Source organism: Homarus americanus, unplaced genomic scaffold (genome assembly GCF_018991925.1).
Source record: "Homarus americanus isolate GMGI-L3 unplaced genomic scaffold, GMGI_Hamer_2.0 scaffold45698, whole genome shotgun sequence".
NCBI lineage: Eukaryota > Metazoa > Arthropoda > Malacostraca > Decapoda > Nephropidae > Homarus > Homarus americanus.
The window spans coordinates 10,237,066-10,255,849 of NW_024735554.1; the positions used below are offsets into that span (position 1 = coordinate 10,237,066).

At 39.9% G+C, this 18,784-nt stretch overlaps 1 protein-coding gene across 9 annotated transcripts in view; it reads left to right on the forward strand.

Moving 5' to 3' along the window:
- LOC121871510 (major facilitator superfamily domain-containing protein 12-like) overlaps nucleotides 1-18,784 on the forward strand; it is a 46,913-nt gene that overhangs the window by 5,973 nt on the left and 22,156 nt on the right. For 2 of the 9 annotated variants that reach the window (XM_042373917.1, XM_042373918.1), the window contains exon 1: nucleotides 7,196-7,336. The exons of 1 other annotated variant lie outside the window; for it this stretch is intronic. The gene's annotated coding sequence lies outside the window, so the exon portion shown is untranslated. Of the gene's footprint in view, nucleotides 1-7,194; nucleotides 7,337-18,784 lie in introns of those variants that run through there. 6 more of the 9 variants (XM_042373915.1, XM_042373910.1, XM_042373919.1 and 3 more) reach the window with 5 other exon arrangements.

Here is an 18,784-nt window from a genome sequence, read left to right on the forward strand (position 1 = left end):
TTAACCACATTATAATTTGCAACTTTCGGCACTGTTTGGCACCTGTAAAGGAGTATATTCTTCGTGGAAGTAATACTTTACATGTGGAGTGTGAGGCGTTTGATACACATACATACACGTTATTGTGTATCTTCCTAAAGTTAAAAGAAATCCGGTAAAACGATATACAGTACTCTTGTATGTCAATGTTAAAAATATTTTATCGTGAATAAAGTTCTTGCCTTTTCTCCTCAAATGACACGACCTACAAAACGACGAAAAGAGCTTGCCCAAGAAAGATAATGGAACAGCCGATAGTTAAAAGAATGTCGATAAATCTTATGAACCTCTCATATAATCGGTATTGTATATGTTTTGAGCTGCCATAAGTCACTGGTGATTAGGAACATGAATTTATTGTAGAGACGACTAATACAATGGCGAATTTAGTTTATCACACCTTCCAGTTGAGTTAATAATTTGGTGACCTTGGACAGACCCCCTGACGGAGACACGATGATCCTCCCCATACTGGCCAGATATTTTGTAAATAACATTGATTATGTGTTAAAGGAATATCCTTCCTTCCTTAGGCTTTAGTAAGCCCCTTGATAATATTTATACTGTATATACTAGTCACACTTGCTAGATGCTTCTGGTGTCATTGTACAGGGGTACCTAGTGACAGCACTAGGATCCCGCTTCCTCTATCAAGGAATAAACAATTGAAATTGAATTGAATTGACCTTGGACAGACATAAAGGTGCATCTAGCCGATTACCATTTATTATAGTCGCACACTTGTAGGAAGGTCTGGATACACTGACTTTGGTAGGCCGTATAGGCTAGGCTTAGATTCTCTAGCTGCCTTCAACTAAAACATACATTGGTCGCATCATACATCGGTTTAGCTTATCCTTTTCCGGTCGACCTTTTACTGTCCTGATTTGGGGCCTCTTATTCACATCCTTTGACACCTTCTCGGTAATATTGTGACTCGGTCTTCCTGGAGCCTCGTTATGACTTTGATAACTCCTAAGAAAGAGATGAGGTTTGAAGTTATAAGTAGACGAATTCATATAGACTATTGGTAGATACTTATTATAGGATAGTTCTTAGTGTTAAAGAGTGTTAGCGACGTGACGTGAACGCGCCGACCAGCAATGGAAGCTAGTGTTTAGTGGTAACCGGTGGGCAGCGTCAGCCAGGGCAGGAAGTTGTCAACTCATTGTTTAGGTTTTGGGCTTGAAGGGATTTTCTGAAACACACACACACACACACACACACTTTTTCAGCTTATTGGGGGGTTTGAGTATGTCTAACAGATTGAACAACATAAATGTGTCTGTCAGAGTGAAGTATTATGTGGTGGAAGACTTTTCCGTAAACAATTACAGTACGTTCTCCCCTCACCAGGTATAGGGAAAACTGATGTAAGAATATAATATTCTGGGCAGTGGTCAGGATTAAACGTGACTATGGTTCTTGCCTGTCAAGCGTATTTTCGTCGCCCCACCATGCCGTGTGATGATTAACCGGAAACTTGCCAACACAATTAGTCTTGTTTTGTTGGATTCATTTTGAAATTTAACCCTTTATAGGGCAGCAGCACACTTCGTTATATTAATCTGGCCAACGCCAGACGATTTTATTCCGCTGAGAAAAGCCCCTGTCTATAAAAGTTTAGGGCTTATTTCGATTAATAGGCGTGAACATTCTGAGGTCAAAGGTCAGAGTTAATATTACTGACACTGTTCGAGGGATCTTTATGACATAGATGTAATCAGTTGCATAAAATTTCAGATTCCGATTTGCCCCTACGCAGCACAAAGGCTAGTTTATTGTGTACCACCTTGCACTCTGGGTAAGGCGAAACGAAAAAGCATTACTGTGCCTAACGGAAGCTTGCGGAGTTTATGTTTGCCTTCTTTGACTTATTTAATTTACGGGCGAGAGTGCCTGTAGCAAGTTACATTAAGTTAAGGGAGAATAAGAGTATAACTATAGGGAGGATTCTCTGTACAGTTCATGTATTTATGGCAACGCGTGGTAGGTCCCTAAAAAAATGTCAAATGCCAGGCCTGTCTCCAGGGGTAATATTTGGTCAGGAAGGGACGTGATGATGACCCGTAGGTGGTCTGGGGACTAGCGAGAATGTAGTATGAGAGGGAATGCGAGTCGGGTCTGACGGTTCAACCATTGTGTGGGGCCGACCACAAAGCTTACATAATCATACAGTTCGTATAGTGCGGCCAGGCTCAGGGTTTTCAATATACTTCCTGGAGTAGTACATATAATCCATGATCAAAATGACCATGACATAACCCAGGAGCAATCTCGTGTGCACACAATCTGTTGAAAGAAGTCATGGGTTGATACTCTGTAATGACAGTTGTCATCTTAGTGGCGCAGTGTATCACATCCCTGATGTTTTAGATTCACGTTGTTGCATCAAGGCCGGAGGGGAGCGTGAAGTCTCGTTAGCGTGTCTGTACTGTCTTGGATGATAGGGGCAGGGCTGGATTCAGGAGTGGGCAGCTGCCCAGGGGCCTCCACAATCTGGGGGCCTCAACATATTACAATATTTTATTTATTTGTTTATTAATTTGGATTATTTTTATTTTCATTCTTTGAAATTCATGTTTATCTATTCCATCACGTAAAACTATGTTCAGCAAGAAGCGTGTTAGAAATTAGGCGAGCTACTCCTTGAAATTCATGAATACCTGGTTTTCCTGTGAACCGTATATTTTTAATATAACTGCATATGGCTTCAAAATTCTCCAAAGACGTCTTCAAATTTCAAAATTTTCCCGGAACTCCCAGATGTTTAGGTTCGCTTCACTCGCCACTCCACCCTCTTGGATAGGGGATTCCGTCGTTCATTGTGGACGTAGACAGCTCTTCCCAGTGTGTCAAGAAACCCATCGCAGTAGACAAGGAGTGGAAGGTACTTTAGGTGCCGTGGGGGTTTACAAGAGAGGAGAAGGTAGCGTCGATTTTTGCTGGGCAGATAAGTTACCGGTAGGACTTTGGTACAAACCTGCGACACATAGAACTGATGTCAGCTTCACGTTAATTTTCTTATATGTAGGATTACAATTTTTATATCTGTATATTGAATATTGCGTTATTGATTATTTTATGGATTTAAGGAGTGAACGTTTCCAGCGGAATCTAACTACTTATTCACCGTTAGATTAAACAAAGTTGTTTCCCATTGTTGGCAAGAACGAAAACTGGCGGCGGACGGCCTGCCAATAGGTGCCATAAGAAAATGAATGTGCCTGACTTTTTTTTTCATTTAGTATTATAGCACATTAGCATAGGATTTATGAAAGGTAGACTTTTCACATCTGAGGCGAACACCTGCTATGGCATCAAATCCAAAATAGCTGCCATTGCTTTCGGTGAAATAAAGATAATTACTTAAACGCTCAGCTTCCTCCTGTGTCAGGTGTTTGGGTTTAGTAGATCGGTGTCGGGGAAATACAATACTGTATTCCGGCAGGGATTGTGTTCGTGCGTGCATGCGTTTGTTTGACCAGGGTGGTTTGTGTTGTACTGCCAGGTGAGGACACACACACACCCTCGTTTACCTGTATTGGCGTATCAGCAAATTGAACATTGGTCGGGATTATCGCCAGGTATTGGTTAGTGTGGAGGGGCGTCGTTACAACCATTGTTGTAACGTCATACTGTACACGGGTTGACAGATAACCCACATTCATCACCGATCATAAACTCTCTTCTAAATTGTTACATAATTAAATCTCATATATACGTGCTATGAATTAAGTGAAATAAACAATAAATACAACTATATTTACATCTATTTGCAGTACAAGACTTATGCCAAAGTGACAACCCGGGCAAAATAGTGCACACCTAAATGTTCTTAAGGGACTGTAATTATTATTATTTCATAATCTTGATGTTTGTCATTATTTTAATTAAAGTTCTTGCTGTTTTCACTATCACTATTTTATATTTCTTTATTTGATTGTATAATTACATGACTGCGGAAAAAATATTGATCTGGTTGGAGTGACTCATGATATGTAGTGTAACATCTATTACACACCTGTGTGAATGACGCATCACACATCTTTATCTTACACCTGTGCAAGTGACGTACCGCGTGAGAGACAAGTGTTTTCTTAATTTTTCATCTTTGGTGTCGATGAGTATATACAGTAGTGTATAATGCTGTCTACAATGTTGGCTTAAAGGAACCTTGCGGGAAGTGTGGGCAAATTTCTATTGAGGGCGGAAGTGATCTGATAATAGTAATGAGGAAAGTGCCACGTATAAGATTCTATGCAGTGGTTGTCCTGTTACGTACTATGGGGAAATATCAAGAGGTGTAGGGACTAGAATCAATGAACATAAAAGTGACATAAGGAACGACCTTATATTAAACTCGTGCTTCACGTTGACAGCCATGGACACCCGTCAAAATGGGAAGATATGTGACAAAAGAATAAGAAAAGAAAACATCAAATCATTGGAAAGGGTTCGTGTGCTTGGCCAAGTAACGTTGGGAAACTTTGGTGAAATATTTTATAAGTTCAGTTTGTTTCCTAATTGAAACTCGACTTTAACTATATAGGTAAACTTAGCACCTATTAAGAGTCAGTATTGTCACCCACAGACACAAAACACCGTGTCAGTACCAACCAAACCCAGTGACGTGACATTTCACTCAAGCATTTCCTTCACTCTGTTGCCAAGCGGATTGCCAGAACGGCTGACGTTAAATTTTCCTACTGATTGTAGTCGTGAGGATGTGTGTGTCAGGGCCGGATTCAGGAGTGGGCAAAGTGGGCAGCTGCCCAGGGGCCTCCACAATCTGGGGGCCTCCACATATTACAATATTTTATTTATTTGTTTATTCATTTGGATTATTTTTATTTTCATTCTTTAAAATTCATGTTTATCTATTCCATCACGTAAAACTAGGTTCAGCAAGAAGCGTGATAGAAATTAGGCGAGCTACTCCTTGAAATTCATGAATACCTGGTTTTCCTGTGAACCGTATATTTTTAATATAATTGCATATGGCTTCAAAATTCTCCAAAGACGTCTTCAAATTTCAAAATTTTCCCGGGGGGCTTACAGCTCCCCCCGGAACTCCCAGATGTTTAGGTTCGCTTCACTCGCCACCCCACCCTCTTGGGTAGTTATAATGAGGGGGGCCTCCACAAAGAGGCTGCCCATGGGCCTCCATAGGTCTAAATCCGGCACTGGTGTGTGTCTAGCATATTTCAAGTTGCAGCACAAACATGGCAACCAAAATGATATGGAAATTGCACTGAGTTGTTGTTTTATTATCCCGAGTATTAACCGAAGGTAGGTAGTAGGCAAGTACCAAACAGGGAGGTACTACTGCCTGGGAAGATATTGGAAGCATAACGTGTTGTCTAATGGTAGACCCTACTGCCATATGGCATCAGGAAAATTGTGTCCAAGTGCCAGGTTGCTGATCTGACTTTCTGCCTCATTTACACAATTGCAGGGTCTCAATTGTTTCTCTTACTTGACAACACAACATACATATTGTATAGCGTTTCCCACCATTGATTTTTGTTTTCATTTTTGTATTTCTTTGTAGTTTATTATTATTATTATTATTATTATTATTATTATTATTAGTTATTTTTATTATTGTTATTATTTTATTTTTTTACTATAAATTTTATTTACTATAAATAATTATTACATTTGCGCCCCCCAGGCCCCGATGTGCGTCGGTGACCTGTGCCCGGGTGGGCTAATCCCCTAAAAAAAAAATACTGTACAATGCAGTATAATAGTTTTCTCGCTAGTGGTGTGAGTTATTACACGTTTTTGCTAGTGGTGCGAGTTATTAAAACGTTTTTGCTAGTGGTGTGAGTTATTACACATATTTGCTAGTGGTGTGAGTTATTACACGTTTTTGCTAGTGGTGTGAGTTATTACACATATTTGCTAGTGGTGTGAGTTATTACACGTTTTTGCTAGTGGTGTGAGTTATTTCACGTTTTTTGTTAGTGGTGTGGATTATTACACATATTTGCTAGTGGTATGAATTATTACACGTTTTTTGCTAGTGGTGTGAGTTATTACACGTTTTTGCTAGTGGTGTGAGTTATTACACGTTTTTTGCTAGTGGTGTGGGTTATTACACGTTTTTGCTAGTGTGAGTTATTACACATTTTTGCTAGTGGTGTGATTACACGTTTTTTGCTAGTGGTGTGGTTATTACACGTTTTTGCTAGTGGTGTGAGTTATTACATTTTTGCTAGTGGTGTGAGTTATTACACGTTTTTGCTAGTGGTGTGAGTTATTACACGTTTTTGTTAGTGGTGTGGGTTATTACACATATTTGCTAGTGGTATGAATTATTACACGTTTTTGCTAGTGGTGTGAGTTATTACACGTTTTTGCTAGTGGTGTGAGTTATTAAACGTTTTTTGCTAGTGGTGTGAGTTATTACACGTTTTTGCTAGTGGTGTGAGTTATTACACGTTTTTTGTTAGTGGTGTGAGTTATTAAACGTTTTTTGCTAGTGGTGTGAGTTATTACACGTTTTTGCTAGTGGTGCGAGTTATTACACGTTTTTGCTAGTGGTGTGAGTTATTAAACGTTTTTTGTTAGTGGTGTGAGTTATTACACATATTTGCTAGTGGTGTGAGTTATTTATGTTCTTGCCAATAGTGTGATCTTAATGTATTGTTCTTCGTAATGTTGTGAACTAAATATTCAGTGTTCTTTGTAGTAGTACTGTGAGACATATAATTATGTTCCTTTCTAAATTGAAGTAAATACATGGTCTTCTTTTTAACGTTGTGATCTAATTATAGTGCAGTATGTTATATTATGACTTGCAATATTCCCACGTTCCCTCGCCCCTCCAGTCTAAGATAGTGTTCATAATGATTCATTCATTCTCTTTTCCAGTCAGTGACTCCGTTTAATCACAGGCAATAAATATGTATGTAATAAATATGTATGTACTAGTAAAAAGTTATGTGTAAGGTTGTTATCACTGACCCTTACTGAACTATGAAGAATAGATTGTTAAGAGTTTTACTGGTGAAGGAACACGGAACAAACGCATTAGTGTAATAGAGAGGTATATTAGTTGATTGTGGAACCTTACGTCATTGATATTGAGGGTTAGCGGGCAGTGTGCAGCAGTCACCCTGGTGGACTTTGCTGACTGAGATACAGCGGCCTAGCAGGACATACTGCACCTCTCGCCTCCACTGAATACGTGTCACCTCCTCACCCACTACCTACTCAGTTTTCTACCATTGTGGACTGCAGAACATGTGGCATAAAATATCATGCTAATGTAAAAGTGACTTTACTGGTAATTTTGTAATATACTCAAAGATTTAACGTTAGAGTCTGATTGCCGTATTTAATGGTTACTTACAGTATGCACCGTGTTTTAGGATGTTAAGTATCGTACGCTTGTGACTGCTTTATGAAACTAACATCCCGTTATAGTGTTCCGTTTATGTAAGGTGGGTGTTACCTGCTCTCATGCCAGACAAGGACACGACACAGAGAAAGAGGTAGGTTAGGGCGTATGTGATCTTGTTGCCTTGTACTCGCTTCCTCGCACTCATCACCTCTCGCTCCGATTCCAGTCAGTCGACTGTCCAGAGTCAAGCTGTGAGTGTTGGCTTAAAACGCAATGTTGGAAACTTTTGTTAAGACATTCAACAGCATGTGGGTTTTTTTTCCCGAGAATATAGTTTAATTTCAGAGCTAATCCATGGTAGAATTTTCTTTCGTTACATTACGATATCGTTGAAGGAAGATTTCAAGTGACTTACTTTGAATAATTGTCCATATATGTTTATATTGTGTTACCTCTGTTAGTACATAGAAGTGTTTTAAGTGATCTGCTCCATATAAGTTTACTATAATATGCAGTGTTTCAGAATTTAAACAATAAATAAAGGCAATCTTTGTGCGTGTTTGGCGATTATTATATGGCGCATAAAAATGAGTTATATTATGGGGTTATACAGTATACAAGACAGAGACGTTGTTGTGAAGGTATACAGTGTGTAAGATGTATGTGTTTATACAGTAGACAAGGTGCCGAGTTCTATCACATAGCCAGTGCACTAAATGAAGTAAGGACGGTATAGTATCTTGTCAATACCGTTCATTGTGAGGTGTTGTAAGCTCATGACAATAAGCAAGTGATGTGATTGGTTGTGGGAAGTGAAGTAAGTGTTTTACGTACAGTATAGGCCAAAATGTAAAACAAAATGAAGAATTTTTTATGTAAAAATAAAATACAGAATGAAGTGGAATGTTGTAAATGTCGCGCAGAATATGAAGTCACAGTAGGCTATAATGTGTACAAGTGCTCCGACATGCTTTTATTAAGAGTATATTGAAGTGCTTTAAAAGTTTTAAGAGTATTACTGAAAGGAGTTTTGGGTGTATTGATGATAAACGAGAAGTTGCTCACTGCGTTGGACACCCCTCTGAAGTTACTTTAATGATCTATTCACAGTTTACCAGACGAAGTACTGAGGCGAGTGGCGGTTGTGAAGAAAGAGGCAGGGAAATTGAAAGGCACGAAAACAGACTTCTTTGTGAAGAGATGAAGGCGTCTTATAGCACCGGTACGCGGTGTTACATGTGGATCGTTTAAAGCTTTTAATGGTAGATTTTTGTCCGAGTGGGGGACTAGGCATGTGGGTATTACTCGTAATTCGGAAATAACAAAACAAGTAGAGTTTTAAACAACATATAGAAAATAATTTGAAAATATAACTTTAAAACCTACAATATGAATTAAAACCATATATATGTAATCAGCGGGTAACATAATCATTACCTACTACATCATTCTACATGGAGTACATAAAAAGCGATGTTCAAATCCTCAAGACTGGGTGTACAGTAGGTTGATCAAGCACATGTGCCGAGTGCTCATTGGCAGCATCCTACGTGATAGAAACTTGTTCATCATCAAATTTCATTGTAACGGGACGACATTTTGCTTATATCTAACTGAATGTTCCTTTATACACATGAATTCGAATCTTCCGCGGGGATTTTTGAAATTATCAATATGTAATTATCCCCCAAAACGGGCGGCAGATGCCGTGACCATGAAGACCCCGCCCTGACCCGAGGCTTGGGAGGACCTACAGTATACGACCCTGGAAACCCAAGGTTGCTACTAAAACTCTCCTTCCACGGTGTGCACCATACCATTTATTTATTAATATTAATATTGAAGATTAGATGAATGAATAAATAAATAAGAATCAATTATAATAATAGAATACAGATGTACAGTACTCGGAATTCAAGAAAATTCACCAGGAAGATGACACGGATGAGAGTTAAGGTGGCGAGGGCGTGGTCAGTGCTTGAGGTACTCAGCAGGCGTAAACGTGAAGGTGTGCGGACGAGGGCAGTGCACAAAATAGCATAGTAATTAAGAGACGGCTAAGTATTTGTTCATGAATCGTATGTTGCTGAGAGATACAGTAAAAAATATTTACAGCTATTGTTTTTTGTTTTGGTACTTAATTTTTTTTTATAAACGTGAAATGGAAGTTATTAACTATAACAGCAATTTATTTATCAAGGTAACGTAAACTAATATTTGTTACACAGGTAATGGAAAGTTTACAGTAGACGCTCTAGTCCTACGAGGCCCAAACTTTAACACATTCCCGCGTATATTTTACTTTGCGTATGCGTGATCAGTACCTCGAAATGATTCATTTTCAAATATTTCTATTATCTGAGATACCTATCATTAAGTTAGATATGGATGACCTTCGTAGATATCACGGTAGTGTTTCGTGTGTGTGTGTGTGTGTTAATACAGTATTACCATTCAAATATTAATAATTAACTTTATTGAAAGAACATGGCAGCCAAAATGCTGAAAATATATAATAAACGGAGATGAAAAAGTTACCTAATTGTTGAGTGGGTCACTTGATTGACAAGTAGCCTGAAAAAAACAAGTGTTATTAGTGGTACAAATATAATATATAACAATTTCAGCACAGTTATAGTACCAAAGTGAGATTGGCAGGGAGTGAACACACAGGTTAACTACGAGTTGATAATTTTTGCCGTAGTTGGAATTGGGCTGTTCTTATAGCGATTGTACGTGGTCGTGTGGGCTTGATATTATGTGGAGTAGGATTGGGAGAGAATAATCTTGCACTCGTTCTAGGAGTGTGCGTGTGTTTTGTTTTGTTTACTAATTTCCATTGGCGTGAGTTGAAAGACAGAGTCCAATAGGAACATAAGTTGGAGCCTGTGACGTATCATCCTAAAAATAAGTCGGAAATTTGTCAAGGTGATAGCTGACATCCTACCCAACCACAAACCTAACAATCTGGATTGGTTGTGTACATTAATATTGTATCCCAACTAGTGGTCTGTGAATCTCCTTGTAAATTTATTTATATTGCTCGCTATAAGATGGATTCTGTTACTAGAGATTTGATTCTGTCTCGGCGTGTTTATCTTATTTACAATAAGTTCGATTCTATGCCCTGGGCGTTATTTTATGTGCAATAGCTTATGTATAATAGGTGCATTCTTAAATGTTCACTTAGGAGGAATATTCAACTTACAAACCTTTAAGAATATTGAAGGGAAAACTATTTTGACAAGACATTTAAAACTTTATATCTTGATGTTACACTTTAAATGTACTGTACCGTACCATGGGCATACTTGGGATTTCATTAAAAACAATTTTATTCGCTGTGGTGATAGTTTCAAATTGCCCTTTTCTTATTCGCATCAGTGATCTTTTCTACTTTTATCTTCTCACCACAGATCGGCTCGTTAGCCTATTGGGTGATCGGTCACGTCTCTGTTACTTTTCTTTTTCTTTTGTCCTCTTCACCAAATGATCGGCTCGTTAGCCGCTTGGGCGATCGGTCACGTCTCTGTAGCACACTGTTGGCAAGTACTGGGCATGCACCGGCTCCTGAATGTACATGAACCTGCTCCACTGTTGGTCAAGTCTGGTCTTGAAAGAGCTCACACTCAATGTTTAATTGTTAATTCTATTTAGCGCAAGGATGGTTAAAAATGGCATTCACTTGTTTAAAGTTAAAACGTGTATTTTTGATAATAGATGGTTAATATTGGGGTTGTACTTCAGATCATTCAATAGATCAATACATTATGAATCTTTAACATAATGCGTTTAGGTACAAACTCCACTTCTGGCCGTGCTGTATAAACTCTGCTCATATACTCCATCTTATTCTTCCACCTCCCTCATTCAGAGCTTAAACATTATCTTTATTTTTAAAAGGTTGATTGTTGTCTACTTTACATTAAAAAAACACGAAGCTATAGAGTATCTAATTTAATTTGTTAAACTTACTGTCTGGTGTAGAAAACTGTTTAATAACTTACTCTAAAGCTTCGAAAACAATGACACAATAACCACCTCGGGCCGTCCCCATACGTCACACACACACACACACACACACACATATCAACTGACCATTACTCATCAACACAACAGTCATATGATCGTGCTAGTTGGCATTACTCCTCGCTTACTCTCCCATTTGCCAGTGCGTGAATTACGATGTTAGTGTTTTTAATTTTATTTTATAATTTATTGTTGTTGACGTTTTTGTTGGATGTTTGTTTGTTTGTTTAAAGAGCAAAAGCCCCTAGGACAAATAATAAGAAATTGTTAAATACCCTGTGCTTATTTTTAATCTTTATTATTTACAGTTTATTCAATTCAATTTCAATTGTTTATTCCTTGATAGAGGAAGCGGGATCCTAGTGCTGTCACAAGGTACCCCTGTACAATGACACCAGAAGCATCTAGCAAGTGTGACAAGTATATACAGTATAAATATTATAAAGGGGCTTTCTAAAGCCTAAGGAAGGAAGGATGGATATTCCTTTAACACATAATCAATGTTATTAACATAGTATCTGGCCAGTATGGGGAGGATTGGTTCACACTCAGGATGGGATGGAGAAAGGAAACTCACAATGTGCTCACTGTATACATATTGTATTGGATGTACAATGCAGCTTGTTGCTGGGTAGGTAGCATGGTAATACCGTAAGCGTTGAGTAGAGAGAGCTGGGTGGTGAGGGTGCCCAGAGTGAGGGCACGCGGCTTGAGGGACGCCAAGGTCGCTGGCGGGAGCGGCAGCCGCACGACTGGTGCGGAGGAAGTGTTGCTTGCTGGTGGCACTGGGTAGAAAGAAGAGACTGGTCACAGCGGTGTCAGGCCTTATAAGGCGGGGGTAGGCGTGGGTAGATAGTTGACCCCCGCTCCGTGGGTGGCGCTGGAGGCGTAGGCTGGGGAATTCGAGGTTCGGTGCTTGTAGGGGAGGAATCCACTACAATACTCCCCTTCTCCTCCGGGTGCGGTGGGAGGCTGGAGGTTGGCAGAGTTGCGTGCCACATGTGAGGCAGAACGGGCGGTGCATGCCACATGTGGGACATAACGGCGAGGGCGTGGATGAGCCGGCCGCTGGGGGGGGGGGCAACTCTGTCTAGATACACACGCGACAGGTACAGAGAGTCGTCAGATGCGCCTGCTGGGGTGTGTGGGCCTGGGTCAGGAACAGGGGCTGCGTTAGGAAGAGTGTCCATGACAGCAGCAGGGTGCATGACAGCAGCAGGGTCCACGACATCAGCAGGGTGTAGGACAGTAGCAGGGGGTACCTGAGGGAGAAAAGAGGGGTGTATGGGTCCGCGTCAGGAGCAGGGGCCGCGTCACGAGAAGCGGCAGGGGGTATTGCTGGGCCGGGGGCGGCGTCTGAGTCAGGACGGGTGTGTTGGGGTCGGTAGGACGTGGTGCTTGGGGCAGGAAGAGGAGCGGCTGTCTGCTTAGAGTAGCAGAGCTGCTCTAGGGTGTCTAACCTGCGGTGTAGAGACAGTAGATGTAGAGCCGATGAGAGCTGCTTCTGTGTGGATAAGCCAGTCTTCCATGTTGCTTGAAGACTGGGAGAGTGATCAGTTTCTCCTCCATCCTGTGTGAGTGCGAATCTCCGGGGATCACCATTTGTGGGGGTATGAGATATTGGTTCACCCTCAGGATGGGATGGAGAAAGGAAACTCACAATGTGCTCACAGCATACATATTGTATTGGATGTACAATGCAGCTTGTTGCTGGGTAGGTAGCATGGTAATAAGCGTTGAGTAGAGAGAGCTGGGTGGTGAGGGTGCCCAGAGTGAGGGCACGCGGCTTGAGGGACGCCAAGGTCGCTGGCGGGAGCGGCAGTTGCATGGCTGGCGCGGAGGAGGTGTTGCTTGCTGGTGGCACTGGGTAGAAAGAAGAGACTGGTCACAGCGGTGTCAGGCCTCACAGCGGTGTCAGGCCTTATAAGGCGTGGGTAGGCGTGGGTAGATAGTTGCCCCCCGCTCCGTGGGCGGCGCTGGAGGCGTAGGCTGGGGAATTCGAGAAGGTTCAATGCTTGTAGGGGAGGAATCCACTACAGGATCATCGTGTCTCTGTCAGGGGGTCGTGGAGTGGTGGTCCAGCAGGTGTCACGGAAGCGTTGTGTGTGGGTCATACAGTTTATTAACACTTCTCTGACATGTAAAATATTACATTTATTATATAAGACTGCAATACCTAACCTAACCTAACTTATTTTACACTTTAACTGTGGGGCTTTTGTCCGTTTTATTTTTGCCCAGACCCCGTGCATCACCATTTAATTATAACAGGGTTTTGTCCAGAGGACTTTTGTCTTAGGGGGTTTTTGTCCGGATCCCATGCATCATTATTTAATTAATTTTTAATACAGGTTACATCAGTCATAATTCATATGTGACGTGTGCATTATCATTTAATAAATTTTCCTTTAACTGGGGGTATAATTATGTGATTAAACAACATAACATTTTTTTAAGTTACAACTGTCATATTATGCAGTATGTTACAACTGTACCATATTTCATATCTGACTTGTGTACGTCATCATTTGATAAATTTTCTATACCTGGGGGGTATATCAAGTTAAGCAACATAGCATGCAATTTTCTAGGTGAAGTTTGATATATGGTTACAGTAATAATTCTTTTTATAAACACTATTGATGAGTAAGCTACCTCACAGATATAGGTGCTTCCATTTTTTACCAGAACTCTGAGAGTTTTATTTTTATCTGCTGAATGTCTCTGATAAAGTAATAAAACTTTTTGCCATGTCATCATAAAAGTCAAAATTCACAATTGCCTCGTTGTAAGCCTGTGATTCTGTCATTTCGAACGCAAGAAAGCCACACTGTTTTACATCTGTCTTGAACGGAAACTGAAAAAAATCAGGAGACTCGGTGAGCAACTCAGGGAATCTTTGATTGAAATTTGCTGCCATTTTCTGTCTGAATCCATTGGAAGTAGAGTAAGCTGAGCTGAGAACAGTTCAAAGGTAGGAGTGTGGAACTTCTTTTGCAAAATGTGTCATCGGGGTAAGCCCTCTGGATTGACCTAACCTGACACAAGGAAAGTAACTGCATTAATCCCTTGACCACAATTTATGGTCCCAATTTAACGAGACCGCACCTGTTTGCCATGTCCTTCAGTCCTTGACACCTGGCATTCATACTCTTTATCTTTAATTAATTTGTGGAAAGTTTGACAGGCTGAGATGAATCTCTTATTTTTTAATTGTAGATGACTAGTGTTGTCGGAAATTTGGAATTCAGTAGGGATTTACGCATACACGTTGGTAGTAGGGCTGCTTATTCCGTGGTAATAAGTATTAGTAGAAATACGAGATCCAACTCCGTTGCAGGCTAGCAGCTAATATATACTATGGCTACACTATCAAATACTGGAACAAATTGTTTAAAATTACTGTTTAGTTAAAATAAATGGTGCAGCATGTGCACTGTGAATAACCCAAACATCCAGGTATAAGTGTTACACAAAGGATTGTAAAATTTCACCGTGTCACTAAATGGTCCTGGCACTTCGTTACATGTTATAATCCTAGACCAAAACATTATCCCGACTCAATTGTCCATGCATATTGGCACCTGAATTAACATAGTCAAGTTTGATAGCCTAAATAAACTGTATGATATAATAAGTAAAAGGGGGTTTCTTAGCTTGACATGTTCATTTTGGAGATTCCTTGGATGTGTAGGTACAGTATCTTTAGTAGATTACATCATGATGATTGTATTGGGTTACACATATTTAATAAAACTGAGTTGATGTACTGATTAGTTGTTAGAAGATGCTATAACATCTAGTGGATTGTAGGTTTCCTCGCCTGAGGTTGAGATGCCTCATCTTTTTATGAATTGTGTTGCTTGTACGCGTGTCCCGGCTCGTCTTGAGTCATTGCTGGTCTGCCTGTTGTTGCTGGTCTTGGTCTGCCTGTTGTTGCTGGTCTTGGTCTGCCTGTTGTTGCTGGTCTTGGTCTGCCTGTTGTTGCTGGTCTTGGTCTGCCTGTTGTTGCTGGTCTTGGTCTGCCTGTTGTTGCTGGTCTTGGTCTGCGTGTTGTTGCTGGTCTTGGTCTGCCTGTTGTTGCTGGTCTTGGTCTGCCTGTTGTTGCTGGTCTTGGTCTACCTGTTGTTGCTGGTCTTGGTCTGCCTGTTGTTGCTGGTCTGAGTGGCATTACCGCCGGTGGCCTTCTGAGTCTGATGCATGAAGTCGTGTGAAACTCGTGTGTAATTTTAATTACCTTTTAAACTGTAAAATATAATTGTTTTTATTCAATAAACTTATTATTAAATTATGTAGTGAGTTTTTCATTACATTTGAGGCGTTTTTTGTAAGGCGTTTTAAGATGCACGGAATAGCTAACACATTTGCTCTCCCGGACTGTCATTAAAAAATACAACATTTGTACCGCGTCTTGGAAATAACTGTTGTACAACACACTCTTCAGAAAACAATAAAATTTGAACTGTTAAAAAATGAACACAATACGGAAAGAAATACATGTAGTGAAGAAAATACCGGTATACAGTATAGAAAAATATGGAAAGAAAGGAAAAAAGTCAATCAGTCAACAATAACCATGGCGGCTTGATCCATTTTTGATACAGGAAAGGTGCTCCACTACGTACTGTACATTCTCTTGTCTTGCGGCTACATAGTGTTGTTTACAAGTGTCCACCTATAATATACATGCAATATGACGAATTTCAGGTTCGTTATGTCTTAATTTTTGCACTTACAGAACTGTAATAAACGTTTCACCCCTATTTATAAGTATCTTATGAGTACAGTAATGATATTCAGGTTTAATCATATTTCAGTAATTATCAATATTGTTAAACCAAAGTCGCCAACGGCTAATGAAATCAGACAGCACCCACTTAAAAATGGGCGGAACCAAAACTGGTTTCAACTAGGGGCAATTCTTTTAAATTTTTTCACGGATTATACTCTGTTTTAGGTCCTATCTAATATACTATCAATATATATAATTCTTTTTATTATTATATCAGTTTTTTATTGCCTTACATGGCCCCAACTATTCAATATTAATCAAAATATTCTCCATAAGCGGCCATTATCCGCGTATTTTTAGTGGGAGGAATCGCTGAATGGTTGTTAACTATATCCGTTAGCCGGAATCCCTCTTAACTGGAACTCTCCAATACAGCTGGAATTGAAATTTTCTTAGAAAATTGTCCCCAAAACCGTAATTTTCCGGAAAATTCCGGCTTTGGGAATGATTTTCCGAGTGGCACATTTTCTAGAATATTTCAAGAAAACTTTCCCAGTGCAGTACCCGGAAAATTCCGGGTTGGTTGATTTTCTTTACAGGTTTGAGAGATGAAAATCAGGTGCATTTTCCAGAAATTTCAAGAAATTTCTTCCTGTACCCGGAAAATGCTGGGGATGAGGGATATTTTTCTGAGTTTGAGAGATGATGTAATGCACACTTTCTGGAACTTACGAGAACATTTTTCCGTTACCCGGAAAATTCCGGGGATGAGGGATTTTTTTTGGCTTTGAGAGAGTTGTCTCGTTACTCGGAAATCTCTCATTCCCGTAAGTGCTCTGCACCAATTATTGCGGCCAACTGAGCTATCACTGTATTATACAGGTATCCATCTTTTAGCAATTGTGATGTGTTCCTGTAAAACAGATCGCTAAGTGAAATGATCGATAAGCAAACAGAAATATGAAATAATATCCTAAACAAGGGATAAAGAGTTATAATATGCATGGAAATGACACGTAATTGTGTAGCCGAGTCGCCGACTTGACACCCAGTAGCACTCAGAGTGGGTGAGGCTGAGCTGTGAGCTGTGTTATTGTTTAATTTGTAATTTTGGGTAGGTACAGTACAGGTACTCCCCGACTTACGACCGACTCGACTTACGCCCACCCGCACTTACGACCTGCCTCAAGTCGTACCAAAATGTGGTCTAATTATGTAATTTTGAGTCGCAAAGTCGGTACACAGACAAAATTTTCATCTGTAATTCACTTTAAAATGGCTGGCAAGCTTAAAAGTGAGTGTTTTGTGGTGTTGAGAAGAAAGAGGCCCAGATTTTCGATTTTCTATGTGTTATTTAAGCATTTCCGACTTACGACCATTTCGACTTACGACCTGGATGTCGGTCCCTAACCCCGTCGTAAGTCGGGGAGTACCTGTATATGTAATTTTCTTCATTTTCTTTTAATCTGTTACATGCACACTCAATTGTTCATAAAGAATGTGCATAAAAAAGGCATATAAAGTCAAAAACATAAACGGATTAAGCAGTTTTTACGTGGTCAGCAGTTAGCCCACAGAGCAGGGGAGGGGGAGCGAGGAGTGGCATAAGGGATATTTCGGCTGTTCTTTGTTTCATGAAATTATTACCAAATGCCAATGTAGTATTTTTTCTTTTATTATATTTATTTTTATTCCTCACATTAACTGATGCGGGTGGTATACACACAACACAGTTCATCTGGGCAGTCACCAAGCTGACTCAAGAGATGAGTGTGGCTGCTGCCTGTATGCCACGACGTCACATAGGGGGAGGGAGAGTGCAGCTGGCGAGTCGCTTCAAAAAGCTGGTTTTCTGGCATTTGCGTGGTGTAGATTAATATAGTCTTTTTCTCTTCTCTTTATACTCTTATTCCCCCCTAGGTCTCATTGTGGGGCGATGACCTGTTCCCGGGTGGGCTTCCCTATAGAAAAAAGTACAGACCTTCACTTCATTTTATAGTTTTATCGTACTGTATCTGTATAAAATTATTAAATACTGTACTGTACTGTATAATTATACAGTACATATAGTACAGTATTTTCTTTATTTCTAAGCCACATTACAGTACATGTACAGTATTGTAATGATGTGCACTTAGGAGCACAGAATCCGCAGTGTTCTGACTTCCCTCCTGAATTTTTCCCATTGAGTCAAATATTGCTAAACTGAAAATTGCAGATAATTAAGCAACAAGTAGTGTTAAATATTTTAAAGCGATGAACCGAAATATTGCTAAGTAAACGATCGCTAAATGACGGATACCTGTACAGTACATATATTATATAACATCACAACAGGCTGTAATTAGGTATTTGCATTATAAGAGTACCTCCTTTCTCTTGGGAACTGGGTCTTACTAAATGAAGGCAGTGTATATAATAATTCTTATTGTTAAGTCCATACATAAAACATAATTAAAATGTTTTAGGTGGTGTTAGCAACAAAGTTAGTGCTCTGTCACCTCACTGTCTGTCTTTGAAAGCATGGGATGGTGAGCTGAGGCTTTAACAGGGGAAGCATGATTTTTCCTGAAATCACATTCATTGGATACAGTATTGTACTTTTCTTTTGAGTTTTCACATAAAACTGG